Consider the following 25,180-nt stretch of genomic DNA (forward strand, 5'->3'; position numbering starts at 1 on the left):
TCCAAAGTGATCCGACATTTTTGGGGATGTCTTTTACCCACCAGCTCCATAGCTGACCGGGAGATCGAGGATCACTAGAGCCGGTGAGAACAGCGGACTCCCAGCACATCGTTTTCAGCAATATTTTCTCATCGATTTGATGGTCACTGTTAGTGGTGCAACGGGTCAAAAATCTCACGGTTCGGATCGGATCACGGTTTTAAGTCACGAATTGGATCAGCAAAAACAGGAAAAAAAAGACAAAAATTCGACTCGCCATTTACTTAAGTATTTTTGCCTCTTAAAAAACATTCAACTGAAGACTCATTCCACGCACTTATATAAAAACAAATTAAGGTACAATATAGGGGTGGGCGATATAAACGATATATGATATAAACGATATAAATTTGACCAACGATAGAGATTTTGACTATATCGCTCTATCGAGATAGCGCATGTTGATGATGTCATCAAGCTGTGCCTGTTTTGGTCGAAAGCATCGCAGCGGCTACAACCATTATCATCTGCAAATTATGGCGACAGTCATAGCAAAGAGATGAAGCACTTTTGAAATATGGGGAAAGCCAAAAACTGCGCTTCCTCTACTTCCGTAACACTGATTCATTAATGTTGAATTCTCTCGCAGCTGCTCTATTCCCATGTTGTTGCAGTATATTAATGACTAACCTCGTATTGTGGATGAATAATCTCAGTTGTTCTCCTGACTGAAGTTTGGCCCGTGTACAGCATCCTGCTATGCGATTGCATTTGTCCCTGACCACCAGAATCCCTCACGTTAACTTTTAATGAGTGGAAAAAAAGTTGGCGTTCAGTCAGTTTGTCTCCACTGTCTGTTGTTATGCACACCATTTTTTTCCTCCTCCAAACTCCAAGAGATAAGACCCTCCTTTAATCCATGTGCTAGAGTCTCGCCTGTGTGATCCTCGGGGAAAAAGGCAGTTTGTAAGCACCGACTTTTCATGGTGAAGTCCCTGGTAACATAATGGACTGTCAGGCTCATGTAAGGCTCCATAGTTTGACTCGACCATAAGTCTGTCATTGCCGCAAAATGTTGTACTGCTTGTAATTCCGTTGAATAAAGAAACAATCATTTTTGCCTTTTTAAAAAAAAATTAAAACCACTTTGTAACTGATGTGATGTTCTATAATGTAGAATCCATGTCATTTATAGTTTACAAATGACAAAATGTTTACACAAAATCATGACAGTTTACATGATATCACCCACTACTAACATTACTTTAATTACTGTATCTTTTGAAAAATTACCGCTATTCAGACAGCACAAGAATATTCAACAGGAGCAAGTTTCATTTTATCTGGTTTTACCACCATACTGTTCACCAAAACGGCAGCAAACCTTCACCATCTTATCCAGAAGGGTCACCTCTTCACCCTGACTGAAAATGTCTGGAGCACACCAACAGATATTTGGAGATGGAAGAGAACTGGATATCAGCTCGTCTCACAGCTGCTATCCAGGCTGGACGCCTTCGTTTGGTAACATCGATACACGAGCTGCCTCATGTTGCTTCCAGGTTGGGAAAGAATGAAAAGATAAACCCTTTTCAAGCTTATTGTCTTGCTGGTCGTGCGATCGAACATTGCAGCCAACCACCCAGCAAATACGAACCATGGCTGTTGTGTGTGCCTTCGCTCCTTTTTCGCTTGCACTTTGCTTTGACCCCAAAAATGGCGCATCAGGCCAAAATCCTTTCCACGCCCACCCCCGTGACATCACGCTCCAAAGCCCTATATAAGTGAAAAGCGAGATTACATCAAAGGGAACTTTAGTTTCATCTGGATCAAGTGTAAGTTTGTTTGAGTGGGACTCCTTCTTTGTGTGTATATATGGAAGTCCATATATACAGGGTGCAGCATCCACCGGGTAAAGGTGGTGGTATGCAGGGAGCTCAGTGACTTTTTCAAGTTCTTGTTGCAGCTGATGACTTTCTTTTTGTAGTTGCTTCTGGGGTTTCACCTTGAAGCTTCATAGGTATTGTTGTCACTGAGTGTAGTAATGTTTATTTGCTCTGCTTCTTCTTGTCAGGGATAAAATACATATCTATACTTTTGTGTCCCAGCTGAGTAACAGGAGGAGAAGAGTCTGGTGGAGCAGCAGAGGAACAGTTTCAGCCATTTGGACTCAGCTCAGCCACTACAGAGGAAACAATGACTTCAACACAGGAGGTGAGAAAATATCTCAGTTACTGTTATTAAAACTGTGTGCACAGCTGGTTGTTAACAGCAGCTTTATATTTTCCATCCTGGGCTCCTCCACACATGCAGAATGTACGTCACAAACAGAAACCACAGAAGTTACAAGAAAATATGGAGATCATATTTTATCAGCACACAATTGGGGGGGGGAAACAATGTCATCAGTTCAACTCAAACTTTTCCAAAGAGGAAATATTTTTTCCCAACAAACAATTTCTTCAATAATGTTTTCTTTCCATTTTCTTTATTATCAGTTGAACTCAGTTTTTTTTTTTTGTTGTTGTTTTTTTTTTTATGAAGTAAGGCAAATTTATTTGTATAGCACAATTCAACAACAAGGTGATTCAAAGTGCTTTACAGAGACATTAGAAACAAAAACAAATAAAAAGCATGATTTAAACATGTAACAGCTTTTGTCCAGTGATCAATATTTCTTCATTGTAGCACATCATTGCAATGTGATACTATCACCAGAAGGTGGCGGTAAAACAACTACAATGTGTTTGTTGACAACTTTAATTCCACTAATGGAGTTTCAGTTTGTTCCACGACTGCATTTCACTCACTGCCTCTGTTTGTATCTCTGTCACTGCAGGACCAACACGGAGCGAGAAGTCAGCGCTCTCAGGAGGCCGACAAACCTCACAGAAGAAAGGGGCAGAAAAAATACAGCTGTGAGGAGTGTGGGAAGGATTTTATTTGTCCTGCAAACTTAAAAAGACACCAACTCATCCACAGTGGAGTTAAACCGTACTGTTGTGAGTTCTGTGAAAAGCCTTTTACCCAGGCTGCAGACTTAAAATCACATCAACTCATCCACGTTGGAGTTAAAGCGTTCAAATGTGACTTGTGTGAAAAGTCTTTTACCCATCCTGGAAGCCTAAAAAGACATCAACTCATCCACAGTGGAGTTAAAGCATACAGATGTGACTTGTGTGGAAAGTCTTTTACCCACCTTGAAAGCTTAAAAATACACAAAGTCACCCACAGTGGAGTTAAAGCATACAACTGTGACTTGTGTGGAAAGTCTTTTAGCCAGGCTGCAAGCTTAAAAACACACCAACTCATTCACAGTGGAATTAAGGCATTCAGCTGTAAGTTGTGTGGAAAATCATTTACCCAGTCCCAAAACTTAAAAAAACATCAAGTTACCCACTCTGGAATTAAGGCGTACAGCTGTGACATTTGTGGAAAAACTTTCAGCCATGTAGGGTACAGAAATATTCACCTACGGATTCACACGGGCAATGATGTTTACTGCTGTGATCAGTGTGGCAAACTGTTTACAACAGATGCACAGTTACAAAGCCACATGTTTAGCCACACTGAGGAGAGACCTTATAAATGTGACCTGTGTGATAAGGCTTTTAAAGAGCCAAGTTCCCTGAAAAAACACCAACAGATCCACACCAGAAAAAAACTCTACAAGTGCAGTTACTGTGAGGTATGTATTTTTCTTTTTAGACTTGCACTTATTTTGAAGTATTATGTGAATATAGTTTAATTTCAAAGCTAAACGAGACATAAAAACTTAATGTACAGAATATTCAGTCAAACCTCACACAAACCTTCTGAAACTTTCCTGATGTTGGAAAAAAATATGTTTTTAAAGATTCTTCCTTTTCTATCTAACAATCACACTCCAGTGGATACATTGGAGAGCAGCTTTGGGTTACTTTCTTGTGGCATGCAGAGTAGCGCATCCTTAGGTTTAAAAATCAGTCTTTCCATTAAGTAGATTACCTACAAATGATGAGACATTTTCACCCAGTAAGTTGAGTGTTATAATGTAAACAGTAAAAGGTAACCGAATATTGGCAGAGCTGCTCTTTATTTCAGGTGATGTTCAGGATAAAAATGTTGAAGGACTGACTCACACTGTCTTTGTGTCTTTGTTTAGAAGCAGAGCGACACAGATGGATCCACTTCTCAACCCTGTCGTCGCTGTGGTGGTGGGAAAGACTTTCGCTGTGACCTTTGTGGAAAAACGTTCAGCCATCATCGAAGTCTAGAACTACATCAACGTAGACACACTGGAGACAAAATGAGCTACTGCAAAGAATGTGGGAGAGGCTTCCCCACGCCAAGTATATTAAAAATACATGAACTTATTCACAGTGGGGTTAAAAAGCATGTCTGTGACCAGTGTGGGTCATCCTTCACCACTGCAGGTCACCTTAAAAGTCATAAACAAGTCCACACAGGAGAGAAACCATACAAATGCAGACACTGTGACAGAACCTTCTCGCGTTCAACTAGTCGTAACTATCATGAGAGTACACACATGGAAGAGAACTTCAGCTGTGACCAGTGTGACAAGAGCTTCAAGAATCTCAGTTCATACTCCAAACACAAACGATACCACGCTGCAAATAAACAGTTTCACTGTTACCAATGTGCAAAAACATTCACTTCATTATCTGCTCTGTGCAATCATCAGCGTGATCATGCAGACCTGGAGTCTCTGGATCACAATGAATCTGAAGAGACAGCAAAGTCCTGTTTGGAGGGTCAGACTTAAAAACCTTGATCAGGCTCCACAGAGTTCAGCTGATTTCACACTTGGATCTGATGAGGTAGCTCTTATTTCCGGACCTGCAGTGAGTAATCCTGAATGTTACACTCAGGAAGCTGAAATTATAAATATGTACGTCAAGTTTTTATTTTTCTTTGATTACCTTTGATGCTCTGTTTCAACATGAATGTTTTTTATTTATTTATTCATTTCATAAGTTACCTCAGTTGAATTCCATGTTCATGTTTAATCCTCCTGTTTTGTAATCTGTGCTCTTAAATTGCTTTTCTCCCAAAAGTCCAAATAATTTTACACCAGTTGCTCGTGAAGCTTCTAATATGAACTAAATTGGTCAACAGGCTTTGAAACAACGACTGATGTGACTTGATACCGAAAATAAATAAAAAATAAAAAAAAATTCAAGCTAAATTTGTGTTGGGCTGTACTTTCATGTAAAACCAGTTTGTGCCAGCAGTTGGAGAAATGACTCACTACAACCATTATTCAGTCTTTAATTCTGGCGTCAATAGCCGGGAATGAGTGCGCTAACATACCTGCAGGTTGCTGTTTTAATGAGTGTTTGATGGAAAACGACAAGAGCGGAGTTTGCGCTCTCCAGTCACATGATAGGTGAGTACTAGTAAATAATTTTTCAGTACTTGTACGTAGGGCTGCACCATTTTGCATAAAATGAGAGTCACGATTTTTTTTGCTTAGAATTGAGATCACGATTCTCTCTCGATTTTTTTTTCCAATATAAATATTTATCGCACTTATTAACTGCACATCAACTTCGTAACAGTTGAGACTGAACATAAAAACAATAAATGTCTCACTTGTCTACGCTTACGTACAAAATATTTAATATTTACAATACTTTAACAATAACATTTTGAACAGTATTCTTTGCGTGTGTAAGGTGATGAGAGAGGTAGGTAATAGGTATGTTTCTTAAAATGTAAACCACAAATATTAACAAAATATAACGCTTGACATGACGATATGATAGTTGACCATGGCAGGACCACAACAGAGAACGTAGTCCTTTTTTTATGCAGCCAGCTGCTTAAAGGTGTTTTGCCAAGAACACAAGTCGGTCAACATTTTGAGGCTTCAGTGAGGAACGGAGACACGTTACAATGTCCCCCCTGTGCTGAACACCCTTTCAGAAAGGGAACTTGTGGCAGGAATACAGAGGTATTTTTTTGCCAGTATGGACAGTCTTGGAAATTCTCCCTTGTGTTCCCTCCACCAGACTAAGGGGTCCGCTTCACTATCAATGTTGCTTAAGAGCAAATATGACAGTAGTTCTGAGACGACATCTTGCTCAGGCTGGGATGGTGTCTCATTGCCTTTTGCTGCTTTAAGGAAGCTGCCTAAGGTCTTTCGGCTCTTCTTCATGGGGGCAGCCGGGGATGCAGTTGAGGTGGAACTCAACTAATCTTAACATTCTGTTCCACACCACAGTAATACCTTTAAAATAATAAAGTACAATATAAAAATTTTTCTAAGAATTTAAAATGTGTGAATATCATTATGAGTCTGATGTGATCTGATGTAAACATAATTACCACAACTGAATTTATGCTAGTCATCTCATGTGTCAGTCTGGCTTTTTTTTTTTTTTTTGTCCTCATGGATGTAGTCCATCTTGGATCCAGAGATGTGGCAATGTCTAACAGCTCCTGTGTGTTTGGATCACTGTACTTTTCCTGAAGGTACCCCAGGACTTTGGACTTAATTGATCGTGTGAGATCCAAGTCATCTTCCTGCACAGCCACAACTGATGTTTCAAAGAGGTGGAGAACCGGTTTCACTGAGATGTTCACATATTGCTCTCCTGACAGGGCATCAGTGAAGTCTGTCAGTGGGCTGAGTGTTTTGTTGAGTGCCTCGAGAACTTCAACATCCTGCCATGTTGGAACCAGGTGTCTAGTCTTCCGATCAGAGGAGAGAACATGTGAAATAGCAGGTAGCTGTTCAAGTACCCTCTGGACCATAGCTTGTCTGGAGCCACATCTTGTTGGACACTCCATTTTAAGCTTGTGCTCTGGTAGCTTAAGCTCATTTTGGGCCTCAGCAAGTTCCCTCTTCCGTCTCCAACTGTAACTGAAGCAGCCCACAATTTTATGTAATATCTATGCACCTAATGCAGACATACCCGCCTTTTTTCATAACCTGTCACAGTATCTTTTGGAATTAGAAGGTGCACAAATAGTGGTAGAAGGAGATTTTAATCAAATACTGGATCAAGACCTAGATAGATCACTTCCTAGGAGAGGCACAGAGAGTAAATCTGTAGTTGCCATAAGGCAGATGACCTCAGATTTAGGTCTGAATGATATTTGGCAGACAATGCATCCAGAAGACAGGGAGTATTCCTTTTACTCTCCACCTCATAATGTTTATACTAGAATCGACTACTTTCTTATTTCTGAAGCCTTAGCCAGCAAGCTTTTTGCAGAGACCTACAGCACGATCAATTCTTGGATCTTTCATTGCATTCTCTAACAAGAAAAAATAAAATTTGAATCAGTTCTTGTCATGAACTAATTTATTATTATATTTAAAATCTTACAGTATCATTATCAATATCATTATTGCCTAATTATTATTGTTGTTTAAAACATACAGCTGTATTAATATGAACTATTTTTGTAGTATTATTAATGCTGCTATTGTTGTTTATAATATACATCATACTAGCATACAGCTATTGTTTTTTTTGTTTGTTTTTTTTAAAAAAAATAAAATTATCAACTTACAAGAGCAGCAAGATGTAGTCTGTGGCCAAAACACTGAAGCTTTGTCCAGTTAAGGGATGCTGCTTTCACAATGTTGGCTCCACTGTCTGTTGTTATGCACACCATTTTTTCCTACTCCAAGAGATAAGGCCCTCCTTTAATCCATGTGCTAGAGTCTCGCCTGTGTGATCCTCGGGGAAAAAGGCAGTTTGTAAGCACCGACTTTTCATGGTGAAGTCCCTGGTAACATAATGGACTGTCAGGCTCATGTAAGGCTCCATAGTTTGAATCGACCATAAGTCTGTCGTTGCCGCAAAATGTTGTACTGCTTGTAATTCCGTTGAATAAAGAAACAATAATTTTTGCCTTTTTTAAAAAAAAAAAAAATTAAAACCACTTTGTAACTGATGTGATGTTCTATAATGTAGAATCCATATCATTTATAGTTTACAAATCGTTAGCTTCATAGCATAAGTGCCTAAGTCATTTTTTGGTCAAATTGAGATTTTTGCCTAACTTTACTCCCCTACCACTGCTGCATCATCCTGTCCGTCTGCCTATGTCACTGGCCAAAAATGACTTAGGCAATTATGCTATCAAGCTAACGAAATGACAAAATGTTTACACAAAATCATGACAGTTTACATGATATCACCCACTACTAACATTACTTTAATTACTGTATCTTTTGAAAAATTACCGCTATTTAGACAGCACAAGAATATTTAACAGGAGCAGGTTTCATTTTTCCCTGGTTTTATTATCACACTGTTCACCAAACGCAGCAAACCTTCACCATCTTATCCAGAAGGGTCACCTCTTCACCCTCACATGGAAGAAGTAATCTGATTGGCATGGTGGTATGTTTGAAGCATGTCCCTTGTGTAGCGCTGGAACCCAGTCATGATGTGCTTCACCCATTTCATCGGCTGGTTTACTGCAATAATGCCAAATAATTAGCAACTCTATAAATAGAAGGTAGTTCTGCAAAATCACTCAGTAGGATGTTTGTTCTAATTTGCTATGAGCTCAGAGTGCATAGAAAATAAAACTAATAGACTATAAAGAGTGATATGAACATGTTTAGAACTTACCGGAATGAAAATGTCTGGAGCACCAACAGATATTTGGAGATGGAAGAGAACTGCACGTCAGCTCGTCTCACAGCTGCTATCCAGGCTAGACGCCTTCGTTTGGTAACATCGATACACGAGCTGCCTCATGTTGCTTCCAGGTTGGGAAAGAATGAAAAGATAAACCCTTTTCAAGCTTATTGTCTTGCTGGTCGTGTGATCGAACATTGCAGCCGAACACACAGCAAATACGAACCATGGCTGTTGTGTGTGCCTTCGCTCCTTTTTCGCTTGCGCTTTGCTTTGACCCCGAAAATGGCGCATCAGGCCAAAATCCTTTCCACGCCCACCCCCGTGACATCACGCTACAAAGCCCTATAGGAGGACGCGCTGTCGTGTCATCCATGTTTTCTACAGTCATTGATCTCTATCCGTTCTTTAAGTCTGACGTCACTAGCCGTGTTTGGGCTCAAACTCCGCTGCAGGTCCCTAACGATCAGTGTGGCATCACGGAGAGTTGAAAAACTGTCTAAATTCTTTCATCTGTAATAAAATGATCAGCGTTCTGCTCTTCCAGGTGTAACAATTGAGTTTAACATCCAGTCATCCATGAAAATGGAATTTATGACATTTAACGCAGTTAGAAATTAGCAGGAAGTTAGCTCGCTAGCTTCCATCTAAATATAATATAGCATGTCCTGACTGCGGGATTTTCGAAACAAATTAAGACGTACAGCTCTGCTATCACTTCCAACATAAATGAAGACAGAAAACAAAACAGCAGTGACGTTTGTAGGATTACTGGAGTTTGGCTAGCTGGTATATAATAATGTGCTACGTGACCGCTAGCGACACAGCTATGTTAGCATAATATAAACAAGCTAACTTTTTTCCACTCAATAAAAGTTAACGTGAGGATTCTCGGTGGTCAGGAGGACCAAATGTAATCGCATGGCAGGATGCTGTAAACGGACCAAACTTCAGCCAGGAGAACAACTGAGATAATTCATTCATAATAAGTGGTTCGTTCTTAATGTACTGCTGCACGAGCTAGGCGGTAGTTGGGTTAGTCATTCATATACTGCTGCATGGGCTGGGCTGTAGTTACATCCTAAGGTTTTAAAAACTGAGCTTAAATAAATGATTAGCAGTAATAAAAGCCGAGGGAGGTCAACAGTGATCACTGACTGTTTTTAGGAGCTTTTTGAGATTAAATAGAAGAAAATACATAACATTAAACATGTTAACAACACAAAAGCCATATTAAACGCAGACTACTTTAGGCCCGGAAGTAGGATTTGTCACGTCATCACTTAAAGACCGGATTAGGGAAACGAAAGAGCAGGTACTTTGTGTGTGTTCAGCGAAGTTGTGTCACGCCACCGCACTGCAACAAATCACCGCAGAGCAGGAAGAAGGGGGCGGAGTCTTTTTTGATATAGAGAAAGTGTATGATATGATGTGGAGGGAAGGTCTATTAATAAAAATGAGCTAAATGGGTATAAATGGTCGAATGTTCAGATGGATTAAGGATTTTTTGGAAGGCCGACGAATAATAGTGAGGATTGGGAGGAGTTATTCGGAGAGTTTGCCGATAGAAAATGGAACGCCACAAGGAAGCATAGTTAGCCCGTTATTGTTTTCACTGCTGATAAATGATGTGTTTAAGAACATAGAGGGTGGGATGGGGCAATGTGGGCAAGAGGACGAAGGTTAGACTTTTTGGTAAAGAAAGTGCAGGGGGCAATCACAGAAATAGAACAGTGGTCATATAAATTGGGGTTTAAATTCTCAGCTGATAAGACTAAAATAATGGTTTTTACAAGAAAAAGAGTTGGTGTTGACATCAGGGTCAGATTATATTGATAAGAATTAGAAAGGGTAAAACAGTTTAAATTTTGGTGGTTGTGGATTGATGAAAGGGTGATGTGGTAGGACTTGACTTAAGCGGCCAAAGAAGTGCAGGAGGCTGATGCTGTCCAGTGTAGCAAGTGATTTATTCACCATTTTGTAGTGATGGCCCGCTTGAAGCTGACGCTCCGGAGCGTGTGTCGAAAAAAACAACACACTGGTTCAGAAGCACTGTGTCGAGGCTTGCTTCGTTTGGCAAAAGTCACGTGACCAGTGACATCCGAAGCTTCATTACGCACGTAACTGCTTCGGTACCTGATTCAAACAGATATAAGGAAGTGAATCATCCACGGGATTCGTGGAGTGTGTTGATGGTGACAGATAGCGACGAGGTGATCATTCCACTGACAGATATGGAGCCAGCGAGGAAGAGAGGACGTTATGGCGTGTGGAAATATTTTGAGTTGATTTTGCTCAATTCATTTTATCTGCCGAAGTGAAAAACTTGAAATGTCCAAAATCATGTTTTCATAATGTAAATATCATTACAGCATATGACTTTAGGAACACTTCCATGTGAATTAAAGCTAATGAAGACTACAAAAATGTATTTGGCACTATACGTACATTACATTGCTACAGTTTAGAAAATCATTTTGTTCATTGTTTTTAGGTGATAGTCTGCAGGACCCAGGAATACCTGCATATCTACCAGCTTGCAGTGTGGTTCCTGCACTCCACAGCCTCTTCTGTTCCACGCAAGTGGATTTTCTCCAGGGCAGGAGAAACTATTTCTAAGAAAAGAAACAGACTCAGCCAGCGCACAGTAACACTAATCCTCTTTTTAAATGTAAATAACAAAAGGGCTACCTTACATTGATCATGTTTTTACTTTGCAAGTTCTTGATTAGGGGTGGGTTTTGATTATCGCCTTTCTGATTACAATCCATGCTAAATTGAATAAAGTGATATTGATTCATTACAATCCTGTGTCGATTTGTAAATTAACGTTATTATGCCTGAAACGCCAGCATCTCAGGTTAAACCTCACAACATGTCGTCAAACACCATGCAGCTAAAACAGTAACTGCGAGCAGGTTTACGGATTCTGCATACATAACGTGAACACAGAGCGCGGACCCGACGCGTCAGAGTCAGATTTTGGTGCGTCGGCGGGTCCGCGCTGTGTTTGCCTCTTTTTTCTTCGCTGGCTTCTGCAGCTGCAGGTTTCATAACTCTCTGTTTACATCTCTAATTAAGTCTCACATGTGTCAGCTTTCTTTTAATAGATACGAAATTATGGATATATACTGTTAAATGATCAGAATTGTAATATTTCTGACTGAGGCAAAACTTTCCAGATTCCAATCAAATTGAATCGGATCCTGTATCGAATCAAAAGGATTCTACAAATCAGTGACGATGCAGCCGTACTCAGCCCCCTAAGCATTTTCCCTTTCCAGTTCACAATCAATCCCACCCCTAGGTCAAAAATATGTATAGGAATTGGCCTAATCTAATATTTTGTATGAACCTGTCCAGCTGTCCAGTGATTAAACGACAAGTAGATGGAGGCAGGACTTCACAGCAGGGGCATACTCCATAATGTGCTGTGCATTATCATATGTATATTATATATATTGCTCACTTATTGTATTTACCAACATCAAGGAGTTATGAGCAAAGAAAGGCCACACCATAGTGCATGTTTAAATAGGGAAAGTTTATTGATCAAAATGTATTACGCAAATACGCATTACATTTTTTTCAGCCCCCCAATCGAGAAAACAAAACCAATTACATGTTCAAAGCAACGGAACGGTGGCCCAATATCAGAGAGAACTCCACTCTTGAGTGAGCAGTGATAATTGAGCAGTCCGTTTTATTTTGCAGATTCAAGCTGCTCTTCAAAATTTTCACCACCAGATGTCACCGGAGAGGACTGTGTTGAAAAGCTTCGAGTAATGAACCGTTTTTCAATACAAGCTTCAGTGCTTCGGAAAGCTTCATTTGGCCATCACTACCATTTTGTGACCCAAATAATATTTACAAAGAAACAAATAAGAAACTCAAATTAACTCAGTTCAAATAAACATAAGTGAACTTAAATCAACGGAAATTAAGGTCAAACTGCACACAGCTACACCGATTGAACCTTTCTCCTCAAACACCTGAGTTCTGCTTAAATAGTCCACTTAACCAAACAATTTCTCCTCTCGACTATTCCATTCAGTAGGTAGGTAAGATGAACATGATTATATTCAAACCTCTACTGCCACTCTTTACTAGCAACATAAACTCTATGGTGTAATCAATACATATTACATCAATAAATGTATTTATCCATAAACCCTCTAAAATCAACTTTATTAAATTATAAGAGTTCTTCCCCTTCTGCACTTGGTCTCTTCCTGTGACCTCAGATGAACCCAGAAGCTATAAAGCAGGAAGTAAAACTACATTTCCTCCTTTTGTTTCTGGAAGACAGGTAGGTAAGGTAGGTTCTAAACAATACAAATTAACAGTTGAAGTAAATAACATGTTAACTTAACAAACTTGTATGAATTGATTTAAACCAAGATGTTATATTATATAATCTGTAAAAGTGCAAAACATAAACAAACCCGGGATATTAGATGTTTGCCTATTGCAGATTACATGCGAAATATGGTTAAATCAAAACAAGAATGTTAACTAAGAATATGGACAAATCGTACTTTCACCCACTTTGTCACAGGTGACATGGACTGTACATATTCAGAAAATAATAGACCAATGCAAGAAAGTAGTGATGGCCAAATGAAGCTTTCTGAAGCTTGTATTGAAAAACGGTTCATTACTCGAAGCTTTTCAACACAGTCCTCTCTGGTGACATCTGGTGGCCAAAAATATGAAGAGCAGCTTGAATCCACAAAATAAAACCAACTGCTTCATTAAGATTGCCCACTCACTCTACAGAGTGGAATTCTATCTGATATTGGGCCGCCGTTGTGTTGCTTTGAACGTGTATTTTTTTTTTTTTTTTTTTTTTTTGGTGGTTAAAAAAAAATGGTTTATTTGTTTAATAAATAATTTTGACCAGTAAACTCTCCTTGTTTAAACATGCACCATTGTGTGGTCTTTCTTTGCTTGACACTTCTTGGTGTTGGTAAATACAATAATTGAAAAATACCACGTTACATATGATAATGTACAACACATTATGGAGTATGCTTCTGCTGTGAGGTCCTGCCTCCATGCACTTATGCAATTAACCGCTAGACGGGTATATATATAAATAATATTATATTAGGGAAATTTTCCTATACATGTTTTTGACCTGGGGGTAGAATTGATTGTGAAAGGGAAAATGCTTATGAACTTGCAAACTAAAAGCATGATGCATTTAAGGTAACCCTTTTTCATTTTTATTTAAGAAGAAAATTTGTTCCACTGTGCGATGGCCGAAACTGTTCCTTTTCGTGGAGATAATTTCCCCTGCCTTAAGGAAAATCCCTTCACATGGCCCAGAGGATGCTGGAGCGCAGAGAAACTGGTAGAGATGCAGTTATACAGTCTACCTGGGCCCCACAAACTATCAGCTAAAGAGAATAAATACATTAAATTGCTGCACATTTGGCAGACTAACATTTTCAGATTAATTAAACAATAAAATATATCTTTTACAACATTACATGTAAAGAGTCAAGTGGAAGTTTTTCTATGGAAGCAGTTAGGTTCTAAATGAAGCTTCGGACGTCACTGATCACATGGCTCTGGCCAAACGAAGCAAGCTTCGACACAGTGCTTCTGAAGCAGTGTGCTGATTTTTTTGACACACGCACCAGAGCTTCAGCTTCAAGCGGACCATCACTACAAGAAAGTGTTGAATATAATGAGGTGCTTAGTGGGAACTGACTGGGGGGCTGATAGGAAATCTTTAAAAGCTTTATATACTGGGTTGATTAGGTCAGTATTGGATTATGGGTGTGTCGTATATAATTCTGCTGTCAGAACAAGTCTTTGTAAGTTGGATGGTATCCAATATCAAGCGTTAAGACTTTGCTCAGGCGCATTCAAAACAACATCTGCAGCAGCTGTACAGGTAGAAATGGGAGAAATGCCATTACAAATAAGAAGAGAGCAACTGGCATTGAATTACTGGGCAGGTTTACAAGGACGTGGTCAGGATCATCCGACAAAAACAGTTTTCCAACCATGCTGGGAAAAAGAGAAACATGAATAGAAGAGTTTTGGGTGGACAGTGGGACAGAAAGCAGCTGAACTTAATCTGGACAAGATAAACATAAGTCAAACAGCACCGTTGCCTACAATACCACCATGGATGCTCCCTGATGCAGTAGCAGATTTCACATTGTTAAACAAAAAGAACAAGGAGAGGGGTTTATCTTAAATCTACATACAGCACAGGAATATATTAATCAGTATTAGAGTTATGTCAAAATCTACACAGATGCATCAAAGAATACAGCCAACCAAAGCGGGATAGCCTTTATTGTTCCTGAATTTAATATCAAGGTGGGGAAAAGGATCAGTGACGATTTATCAGTGTACACGGGTGAAATGGTTTCATTATTGTTAGCTGTCCAGTGGGTTGAAGAAACAAAACCACTAAGATCTGTGACATTTTCAGACTCGAGCTCCTCACTGGCCAGTCTGCAAGACAGTCACTCAGACTGCAGACCTGACATTCTGATAGAGATCCAGCAAACATTGTTCAGACTTGTTATGATGGGGCTTATGGGCACATTCTTATGGGTACCAGCGCATCGTGGAGGTAAAGGAAATGAAATGGCAGATAGGACAGCAAAAGTCGCAACAAGGAGACCGATGGTAGATATGGTTATTAGTGTGAGTAGGACGGAGCTCAAGAGTACAGTACGATACAAAATGAAGGAAAGGTGGCAAAAGCAATGGGAGGAAGAGAGGAAAGGGCGATGGTTTTATAAAATCTAAAGGAAAGTGGGGAAAATGAGAAGTACAGGCCGAAACATGATAGAGGATACGATTATATCTCGACTGAGATTCGGACACACTGGTTCAAATAGCACCTTGTTTTTAATAGGTAAACACTGTACAGGGGAGTGACTGCAGTAGGGAACAGGAAACAATAGAACATGTTTCTTGAATTGTCAGAGGTTTGATATTGAAAGGAGACAACTGATCAAAAAGCTGGACGGTATGGAAGTGAAGTTGGACTTGATTGATCTGTTTCGCACGACCTCTTTAAGTGAAAGTTATCAGGCTGTATTTTGGTTTTTAAGGCAGACCCATTTGTTCGAAAGGATTTTATTTTTTATTTTTTTATTTTTTTTGACATTCCGGTCCGCACTCCACACCAGTTGGTGGCGGCAATGCACCCTTTTGCTGTTTGCCAACCGCCAGTAAACCCTATACGGCAGAAGAAGAAGAAGAAGAAGAAGAAGAAGAAGGGGGCGGAGCACAGTGTGTGTGCAGGAGAGGAGCCGAGCAGAGAGAGCTGCTTTTTCATGAAACGGGAGTAAAGTAGTGAACTTAGAGGAGAGAAACAAACTAAAGTATCGATCATAAACCACTACCAACGTCCTGATCGATATCTGCATCGATCTGCCCACCCTTGTCTCCTGGATCGTAGCTGAGATCAGCGTGAACCACGTGGGTCTCTGCTCCCTGATCTGTTTCCTGTGTTTGGAAAGAGTTGCAGCTTCATCACGGAGTTTGTGGGCTCATTTAAAGGTAAGCACCGAGCCACATCCAGGGTTAAAAAAGCATTATGTACAGTTCAGTGCGGGCATCGCTATTCAACAGTACCTTTCGGTGCACCTCGTAAATTCAGGAAACTGTACACCTAAACTCACAAGGTTGTTTAAATGATCCTGTAGTTTTCTTCTCCTTTACGAGGATGGCCGGAATATTAGGGGCCTGCTGCATATGTATTCCTTACAGTAGTCACAACCATAGCTAATAGTAATAATTTAATAATAGTAATAAGGTATTTTCAGTACTAAGATCAAATTTGGAGCTTATATTTTGGTCGTTTGTTTTTATTATTATTCTTTTAGTTAAAGTAAAGAAACTAAAATGTTAAATTATTCTTAGTGTTTTTATTATTTTATTATCATCATATTACTTGGTTTTATCCCAAAAGCTAATATAACAAATAAAATACTCTCAAAATTACATATTTCATTAGTTTGGGGTTGTTTTTGGGTTGGGCATAGTCTGATGAGAAGGGGAAGGATTTTGGGAGAACTACATGTGTTTTATTGAATCTATAAACAGACACACACAGTGCAGTGAGGAATTAAATCCACATTTGGCAGCACTGAAAATTATACAGAGATCTTTGACTTTTGAACTTCTCCCTTAATAGAGATGTTATGTTACCAGATGTTACGCTATGAGTAAAAAAAAAATGCTTGGACACTGCCAGCATAATGGGCAAGTTTTTGATGAGGCTCACGTGCAAACCTAAAGCAGAAGATGAAGATCGCCAAATATGCTTCCAAACCAACATCCTTCTAAGCCAAAGAGTAGAAAATATGATGACGTGTATCTTACCTTTTGCTTCACTTGCACAATTGTGGTGTTGGGTGTAATGCGTTACTATAATTAAATTATTTTTCCACTGAAAAAGTAGAGTAACTAATTACTGTTCATTTTTAGGTATTTTAATTACAGTTACTTACAATGTACTTGTGTTACATTGTAAAATAATTAAACTCGCAGAATATCATTATTTAACTTCAATAATTTATCTTCTAAAGGTAGAAGTAAACTCTGCCGCTTTAACATCGCTGTAGTGTAGCTGCGCGTCATTCCGCGCCAGTTTGCTGCACAGTCGTATTCTAAAGCAGAAGATGTCGGACTCGGCTGAAGCGAGTGGCTGTCTTATGAAATGGACATATTCCCGTCTCTTCACTTTTCTGAAACAAGCAGACCAGAACATTACAGTAATATGTAAGCTATGATCCTTGTTCATCATCCACGGATAACACCGCGGCAACTCCTGCTAAGCAGGCAAAACCTAATTTTACTTCAGCAGCACAGAAAGCGTCTGAAGGTGAGCTTAAAAAATGATTGCAGGCTACATTGTGGAAGAGATGCTACCGCTGCGTACTGTAGAGTCTCCGTCTTTAAAAAATTTTTTTATTATTTAAAGAGTTTAATTTCTATTGTTTGCCCACTGAAGGTTTACAGGGATTTTAAGAAGTATTTAGTTAAATTACTTATTTAGTAATTAAGTTACTTTTCTGACACAGTAATTAGATAAGTATTTTAAATACAATATTGACTAAGTAATTAGTAATTAATGACTTTTTTAAAGTAGGTTTCAATAATCAATTTTCTGATCGAGGTATTAAATCCTGAATCGATTTTAAATATAAAACGTGTATAACTGAAGACAGTAGTGACATCTTTAACCAGGTCTTCCCATTAACACCTGACCTGTCCAGAGGTTCAGTCAATGAGCTTGTCAAGGTCAAATTTATTGATATGGCACATTTCAAACAGCTGATGCTGCACAAAGTGCTTAACAATATAAAAATGGCATTAAAAAGCAACAATGTAATGCAATAATAACTGTATAAAACAATAATAGGACAGTAAGAGAATTAAAACAATAACTAAAACTAATTCAAATAAGACCAAAATGCTTGGGTCATAGTGTGTTAAAAGCCAGGGCATAGAAATGTGTCTTCAGTAATGATTTAAATTGCTCAAGTGTTTGTGCAGATCTAATATTTAAGGGGAGACTATTTCAAAGTCTGGGACCTGCCACAGAGAAGGATCTATCACCACGAGGTTAGTCCGTGGGATGGACAGCATTAGTTTTGAGCTAGACCTCGTGGTTTTTCCTGGAGCATAGGCAGAGAGGAGCTCAGACAGGTAAGGAGGGGCTCGGGCATTAAGTGACTTAAAAACAAAAGGTAAAAGTTTAAATTTGATCCTGTAGGAGACAGGAAGCCAGTGTAAAGAAGCTAAAACTTGGGTTATATGCGCTCTCCATTTGGTACCAGTTAGGAGTCGAGCAGCTGCATTTTGAACCATCTGAAGACGATGGATGGTGGCCTGATCTAGACCATAATACAATGAATTGCAGTAGTCTAATCTGCCAGTAAGGAAAAGGTGAATAACACGCTCAAAGACGTTAGAATCAGAATCAGAAAGGGTTTTATTGCCAAATGTTGAGCGGGTTTAAAACATTAGGAAATTGCTGCGGTGCTTCAGTGCAAACATACTGTTATAAATACTGTTATAAATTAAGCTTAAATAGACATGAAAATAAAAATAAGAATAAGAATTAAAAGTGCTAAGTAGATAGATATATACATGATATATACATGAGTGCAGGTGGTGATCAGTGCCAAACATGGAATGATGCAGTGACACAGCGTAGGGTCATGTGTTAGTGGTGGGAACAGTCATATGGTTATTGTTCATGTGTCCAACAGCAGAGGGGAAGAAACTGTTCTTATGGCGAGAGGTTCTGGTGCGAATGGACCGGAGCCTCCTGCCTGAGGGGAGCAGGTCAAACAGACTGTGTCCAGGGTGAGAAGGGTCAGCTGAGATCCGAGCTGCACGCCGCAGTGTCCTGGAGGTGTACAGGTCCTGCAGAGATGGGAGTCTGCAGCCAATCACCTTCTCAGCAGAGCGCACAACACGCTGCAGTCTCTGTTTGTCCCTGATAGTGGCTCCAGCGTACCACACGGTGATGGAGGAGGTGAGGATGGACTCGATGATTGCAGTGTAGAATTGCATCATCGTCCGTGTTGAATTTCTTCAGCTGCCTCAGGAAGTACATCCTCTGCTGGGCTTTCTTAATGACGGAGGTGATGGTGGGCTCCCACTTCAGGTCCTGGGTGATGGTGGTACCCAGGAAGCGGAATGAGTCCACAGAGGTGATGGGGGTGTCAGTCAGGATGATGGGGGGGAGTGGAGCTGTGTGCTTCCTGAAGTCCACAATAATTAGCTGGGAGGTATGGCTTTACCTTGGCTAGCTGTCTTAACTGAAAAAAGCAGGACTGAACTACTGCACTCACCTGCTTATTCAATTTAAAAGAACCATCAAGGTTGACTCCGAGGTTTTTTACATGTGTTTTACAATAGAAGGAAAGGGTGCCCAGAGTGCTGTCGATATGATTAAAGTTGCCAAAAATGACAACCTCAGTTTTATTTTCATTTAGCTTTAAAAGAATTTAATGACAACCACTGTTTGACATCATCAAGGCAGCGTAATAAGAGCTGGGGACGGTCTGATCCTGCTTTTAAAGGTAGATAAATCTGGAAATCATCAGCAAAACAGTGAAATTAAATGCTGTAGCACGAGAAGATGGAGCCCAACAACAACAACAACAACAACAAATAGAGTGCGAACAGGGCAGGATCCAAAAGAGAGCCTTGAGGTACACCGTATTTAAGAGGGGCTATTTTGGAGTTGTGGGGGCCTATATTGACATAAAAAAGACCTTTCTGACAAATAGGACCGAAACCACTGTGAGGCAGATCCTTTTAGGCCAGCATGAAATTCTAGCCGTGATAACAGGATGTCGTGGTCAACCGTGTCAAAAGCTGCTGACAAGTCCAACAATAAAAGGGCAGCACTCATTTTCGTGATTTTCCGCGTCATTTTCGCGAAAATGTAGTTTTGTTTTTTTTCATCAGTGTCTTGTAAGCCTATACTGGTGTTTTTAAAAGTTATGTTTGATTTTATGACTTTCTGTGTCGTTTCTGGGATTCTTAAAGTCAAATTGCACCGCTGGAAATCGTTTGTTTTGATGCATATGCTGTTTGTTTTTTTGTTTTTTTTTGTTTTTTGCAAATTTGCAGTATAATATTTATTTTTGTTTTTCCTGCAGTATATAAAAATTGGTGTATTTCAAAAATAAAACTATGAAGACACTTAAAATAAATTATCTTTGGTGGGAAACTATTTTGTGCAACTTTTTTGTATTTACAGTTTTGAGGGATAAGCCTCTTAAATTTCTCTAACTAGAAATATATGTTAAAAAAACAAAACGATTTTCAACTTTTTTGTAGTTTATTGCAATTTATGTAATTACTATGCAATTAATGCATATATTCAAATTTGGGCTATAAATGGTAAATGGCCTGCATTTGTATAGCGCTTTACTCAGTCCCTAAGGACCCCAAAGCGCTTCACACTACATTCAGTCATCCACACACTGGTGATGGCAGCTACATTGTAGCCACAGCCACCCTGGGGCGCACTGACAGAGGCGAGGCTGCCGGACACTGGCGCCACCGGGCCCTCTGACCACCACCAGTAGGCCAACATGGGGTTAGTATCTTGCCCAAGGATATTTGGCATGCAGCCAGGAGGCAGCCTGGGATCAAACCACCGACCTTCTGATTAGTGGCTGACCTGCTCTGCCACCTGAGCTACAGCCACCCCGGTTGTATTGTATTGTTGTATTGATGTATAGCAACTTGAAATGCTCCAAAAATGGCACTACAACATGTAAAAATATAATATAAGCTCTGGCGGACTTGGTTCTATGGTAGGTCTTAAAGGGTTAAGGACATTAAAAAGTACCCGATGCCTGTGACTGTTTACTGACACTAAGTTTGAGACAAACCGTGTCTTTCCAGCTTTTACAGCTTCTTGGTAAGCAGAAAAACGAGTCCTTAAAATCTGTAGGGAAACGTGCAATCTGTCCTTTTTCCATCTCCTTTCGGCGCGTCTGTAGTCACGTCTAAGGGAAGCGCGTATGTTCGTTCAACAACGGCTCTGATAAATGCTTAGCGCGCACAGTCCTGAGCGGAGCAATAGAGTCCAAGATATCAGTGCAGGTAGAATGAAGAATGTCCGAAAGGTCCTCAACACCTTTACACCCCTCCGACAGCCAAACCCATCTATTCTCTGATTGGATAGTTAAATTTGTGATTGACATGACATTGGCCAATTAGATGAAAGGAAGAAAAATAGGGTCAAAATTTGTACTTGAAACTTGAGTGCAGAGTTTCACACGTATGCACTTTTTGTTACAGTACAGTATTACAACAGTGTATTTACCTGTTCCGTATTCCATATATGTATTCTGTTATTAGCTAGACAAAGAGAATCAACATATTTCACTGTCATAGACATACCTAGTTTTCTTATCAAGCTTTCTTCAAAACAAATGCTAAAAAGATAAATCCATAAATCCCAAATATTCTGAAAGAATTATGTAATCAGCACCATCTCAATATGTGTGATGAATTTAAGGAAACGCTTTATGGCAGAAAAAGCGACTAAAACAATACATGATGGAGCCGAACAGTAACATTACAGAATGTTGGGGGTGTGCGATCCAAACTAATGTGCTACCCATAGCATGCTGCTAAAGCCGTAAACAAATACTTACAAAAATCGAATGTATTATACTACGCAATGTTGTGCGCTTTCAGTTTCCGACTTTTATAACTAATCTATGAAATATATCGGGTGTGACTGCTTTTACTTTATATTTCTGGCACGATGCTGGCCGGCAAGCAGGACAAACATGATCAGACAGGGAGACGTGGCATGTCGTTCCTGAATACCCCACCATTATGAGAAAACCGTGCGGATCATAGACTTCTGACTGCTAACAACAGGCCAAACCATGGTCTCACACTGCCACCTACTGGTTCAAAAATGAATCATATGCTACAAATATCCCGGACTAGTTACCAGGTCTCCTATTAAAACTAGTTAATTTAGGGCATTTTCAAATGAAAATGTCACTTGCTTAAACATAAACGAATTCACAAAAATGTGATCACACGTTGGTGGGTATCACACAAGGTTCACAAGCAACACCAGTTTGCAAAATACAAGAAACAACCGTCAGGTGCTCAAAATGAACCTTAGACTCAATCATTAGAACCGGCTGTTCCCCACAGTATGCCATGTAATAAATGTCTAAAAATATCTAGTTTCATGCATTGGTCAAAACACTCAACTCCATGTACACAATGCTCAGCTGAAAACACTTCACAAAAGTCAAGTTGCCCGACATTTACAGAATTTAAAGAAAATGCACTATTTTGGATATATATTGTTATCAGGATGAGGAATGTCTTATATTGGGATATAAGATTTTGGTCTGCTTCTTTTTGTCAGGGATAAAATACATATCTATACTTTTTTTTGTGTCCCAGCTGAGTAACGGGAGGAGAAGAGTCTGGTGGAGCAGCTAATTTCAGCCATTTGGACTCAGCTCAGCCACTACAGAGGAAACGATGACTTTAACACAAAAGGTGAGAAAAATATCTCAGTTACGCTGTTATTGAAACTGTGTGCACAGCTGGTTGTTAACAGCAGCTTTATCTTTTCCATCCTGGGCTCCTCCATAAATAGAGAATCTACGTTCACAAACAAAAACCACAGAAGTTACAAGAAAGCACAAAGATCATATTTTATCAGCACACATGCACACACATGGCAGTCTGTTACACAGGGGGCAGCTCCTGTATCGAATCTTGCTAACTTGAGGTATGTAATCTGTGTAGGACCATGAATTGAAGGAGCCCATGTCTGGCACATATAGGAGTGTACCCTGTAGAGCAGTGATTCCCAAACTTTTTTGCTGGGCCCCCCTTGTTTTACAAGAAAAATGTTCGCGCCCCCCCTTCTCGCGCGTGAACAAACACCCTCCAACCACACACGCCCATATTTTGCTCCATTGTGGTTTGTTTCACACCCCAAACATTTAGTAAACAATTAAGCAAATACAAGTAATCTGCAATAAATTACAGGTAGTAATAAAATAAACTACTAACTCTTTTACGCTGCGTCCGCACCTACACGGGTATTTTGGAAAATGCAGCTGTTTCGTCCACACGTAAACGGCGTTTCGAATCACCAAAAACTGAGTTGTTTTTTTTTTTAAACGCATGCTCAGTGAGTTCCTCGGGCAGCAGAAATCCAAGGAAGAGGAGGAACCATAATGGCAGGACAGGCCCCTGCACGGTATGTACCACCAGCAGATAGAGGAAGTGGCTGACATCCAGAAGTCCTACCAGTGGCTGGACAAAGCTGGACTGAAAGACAGCACAGAGGCACTAATCATGGCAGCACAGGAGCATGCTCTATGCTCGATAGAGAATGGGGTCTATTATACCAGGCAAGACCCTAGGTGAAGAGGGTGTAAAGTTGACTCCAGCACTTAACAGCAGGGTGCACGATGCTGGCAGGACAAACATGGAACGCCATAACCAAGTTATTGCTCCAAAAGTTGATTCTGTTCATCTGCACGTAGCGTTTTGTGGGAGAAACGTTTCGTCACTCATCCAAGTGACTTCTTCAGTCTCAGCTGACTGCAGGTTTCCCCAACCTTATAAACAGTAAATTGGCATAATGAATCTTGTAGTATTGTCTTTACCTCATTTATTTTTTTTATTTCCTTAGATTATCTCTCTGTTCAACACTTTCGCTGACACTTGATGTCTTTTAAATGTTCTATACAAAGAAATCTGTCTTGACTTGACTGCAGTGTGTTTAGTGACATCTTTGACTCCACTAATGGAGGAAGTTGGAAGGTTGAGTTTGTTCCACGACTGCATTTCACTCACTGCCTCTGTTTGTATCTCTGTCACTGCAGGACCAACATGGAGCGAGAAGTCAGCGCTCTCAGGAGGCCGACAAACCTCACAGAAGAAAGGGAGAGAAAAAATACAGCTGTGACGAGTGTGGGAAGGGGTTTACCCGTCCTAGAGGCCTAAAAACACACCAATCCATCCACAGTGGAGTTAAATCTTACAGCTGTGAGTTGTGTGAAAAATCTTATACCCAGGCTGGACACTTAAAAACACACCAAATCATCCACAGTGGTGTTAAAGCGTACAGCTGTGATGAGTGTGGGAAAGATTTTTCTCGAAAGGATTCACTAAAAACACATCGGCTTAGACACATTGGGGAGAGACCATTCAGCTGTGACTTGTGTGGAAAATCTTTTATCCTTGCTGAGTATTTGACAAAACATCGACGCATCCACACTGGGGAGAGACCATACAACTGTGACTTGTGTGGAAAGACTTTTACCCAGGCTGGAAACCTAAAAAGACACCAGCTAATCCACAGTGGAGTTAAACCGTACACCTGTGATCAGTGTGGTAAAGATTTTCCTTACAGTAGCTATTTACGGCTTCATCAAGTTACCCACTCTGGAATTAAGGCGTACGGTTGTGGAATTTGTGGAAGACACTTCAGCGGCAAACAGAGCCGAAATAAACACCTACGCATTCACACCAAAAATGACGTGTGCTACTGTGATCAGTGTGGCAAACTGTTTGTGACATACAACAGCTTAAAACAACACATGTTTACACACGCTGAGGAGAAACTTTATAAATGTGACCTGTGTGATAAGGCTTTTAAATCTCCACGATCCCTCAGAGTCCACCAACAGCTCCACACCAGAAAGAAACTCTACAAGTGCAGTTACTGTGAGGTATGTATTTATATTTTTATTTTACCCTGGACTGTTTGGATTTATCACACTTGAATTTCAGTTCAGAGGTTTGCTTCCATGATCCTTACAAAAACACTGAATAACTAATTCTCTGTAGACACAGTATCCACTTTGTACCATATACAGGCCCATGTTACATTTGCCATTTCTGCTGGAATTTGGCAAGTGTCAGTAAAGAACATAAGTCATCTATCTAAAAACAATGATCACTGTTACTTTGTATCCATAATCGGATTTAGAGTTGCAATTCATTTGAAGCATTTTTTTGAACTAATTTTAATATCAATGCAATCACATAGCAGGATGCTATACACGGGCCAAACTTCAGTCAGG

At 39.9% G+C, this 25,180-nt stretch overlaps 1 long non-coding RNA gene and 1 pseudogene across 3 annotated transcripts in view; both read left to right on the plus strand.

The window, feature by feature from the left end:
- Positions 1 to 25,180, plus strand: part of LOC146662736 (uncharacterized) — a 37,529-nt pseudogene that overhangs the window by 7,408 nt on the left and 4,941 nt on the right. The window contains exons 2-3 of the transcript XR_014913407.1: positions 2,088 to 2,193; positions 23,978 to 24,826. The product of XR_014913407.1 is annotated as an uncharacterized LOC146662736 (transcript). The remainder of the gene's footprint in view (positions 1 to 2,087; positions 2,194 to 23,977; positions 24,827 to 25,180) is intronic.
- On the plus strand, positions 15,843 to 23,346 carry LOC146662737 (uncharacterized). Of its 2 annotated transcripts, XR_014913424.1 has the most exons (4): positions 15,843 to 16,121; positions 18,842 to 19,110; positions 22,536 to 22,634; positions 23,279 to 23,346. It is a non-coding gene; the product is annotated as an uncharacterized LOC146662737 (long non-coding RNA). The 2 variants fall into 2 exon arrangements; XR_014913423.1 differs by lacking the exon at positions 18,842 to 19,110.

This window comes from Rhamphochromis longiceps, linkage group LG9, assembly GCF_057381845.1.
Source record: "Rhamphochromis longiceps isolate RC_006_pf linkage group LG9, R_longiceps_female_GT1.1, whole genome shotgun sequence".
In the NCBI taxonomy this organism is placed as follows: Eukaryota; Metazoa; Chordata; class Actinopteri; order Cichliformes; family Cichlidae; genus Rhamphochromis; species Rhamphochromis longiceps.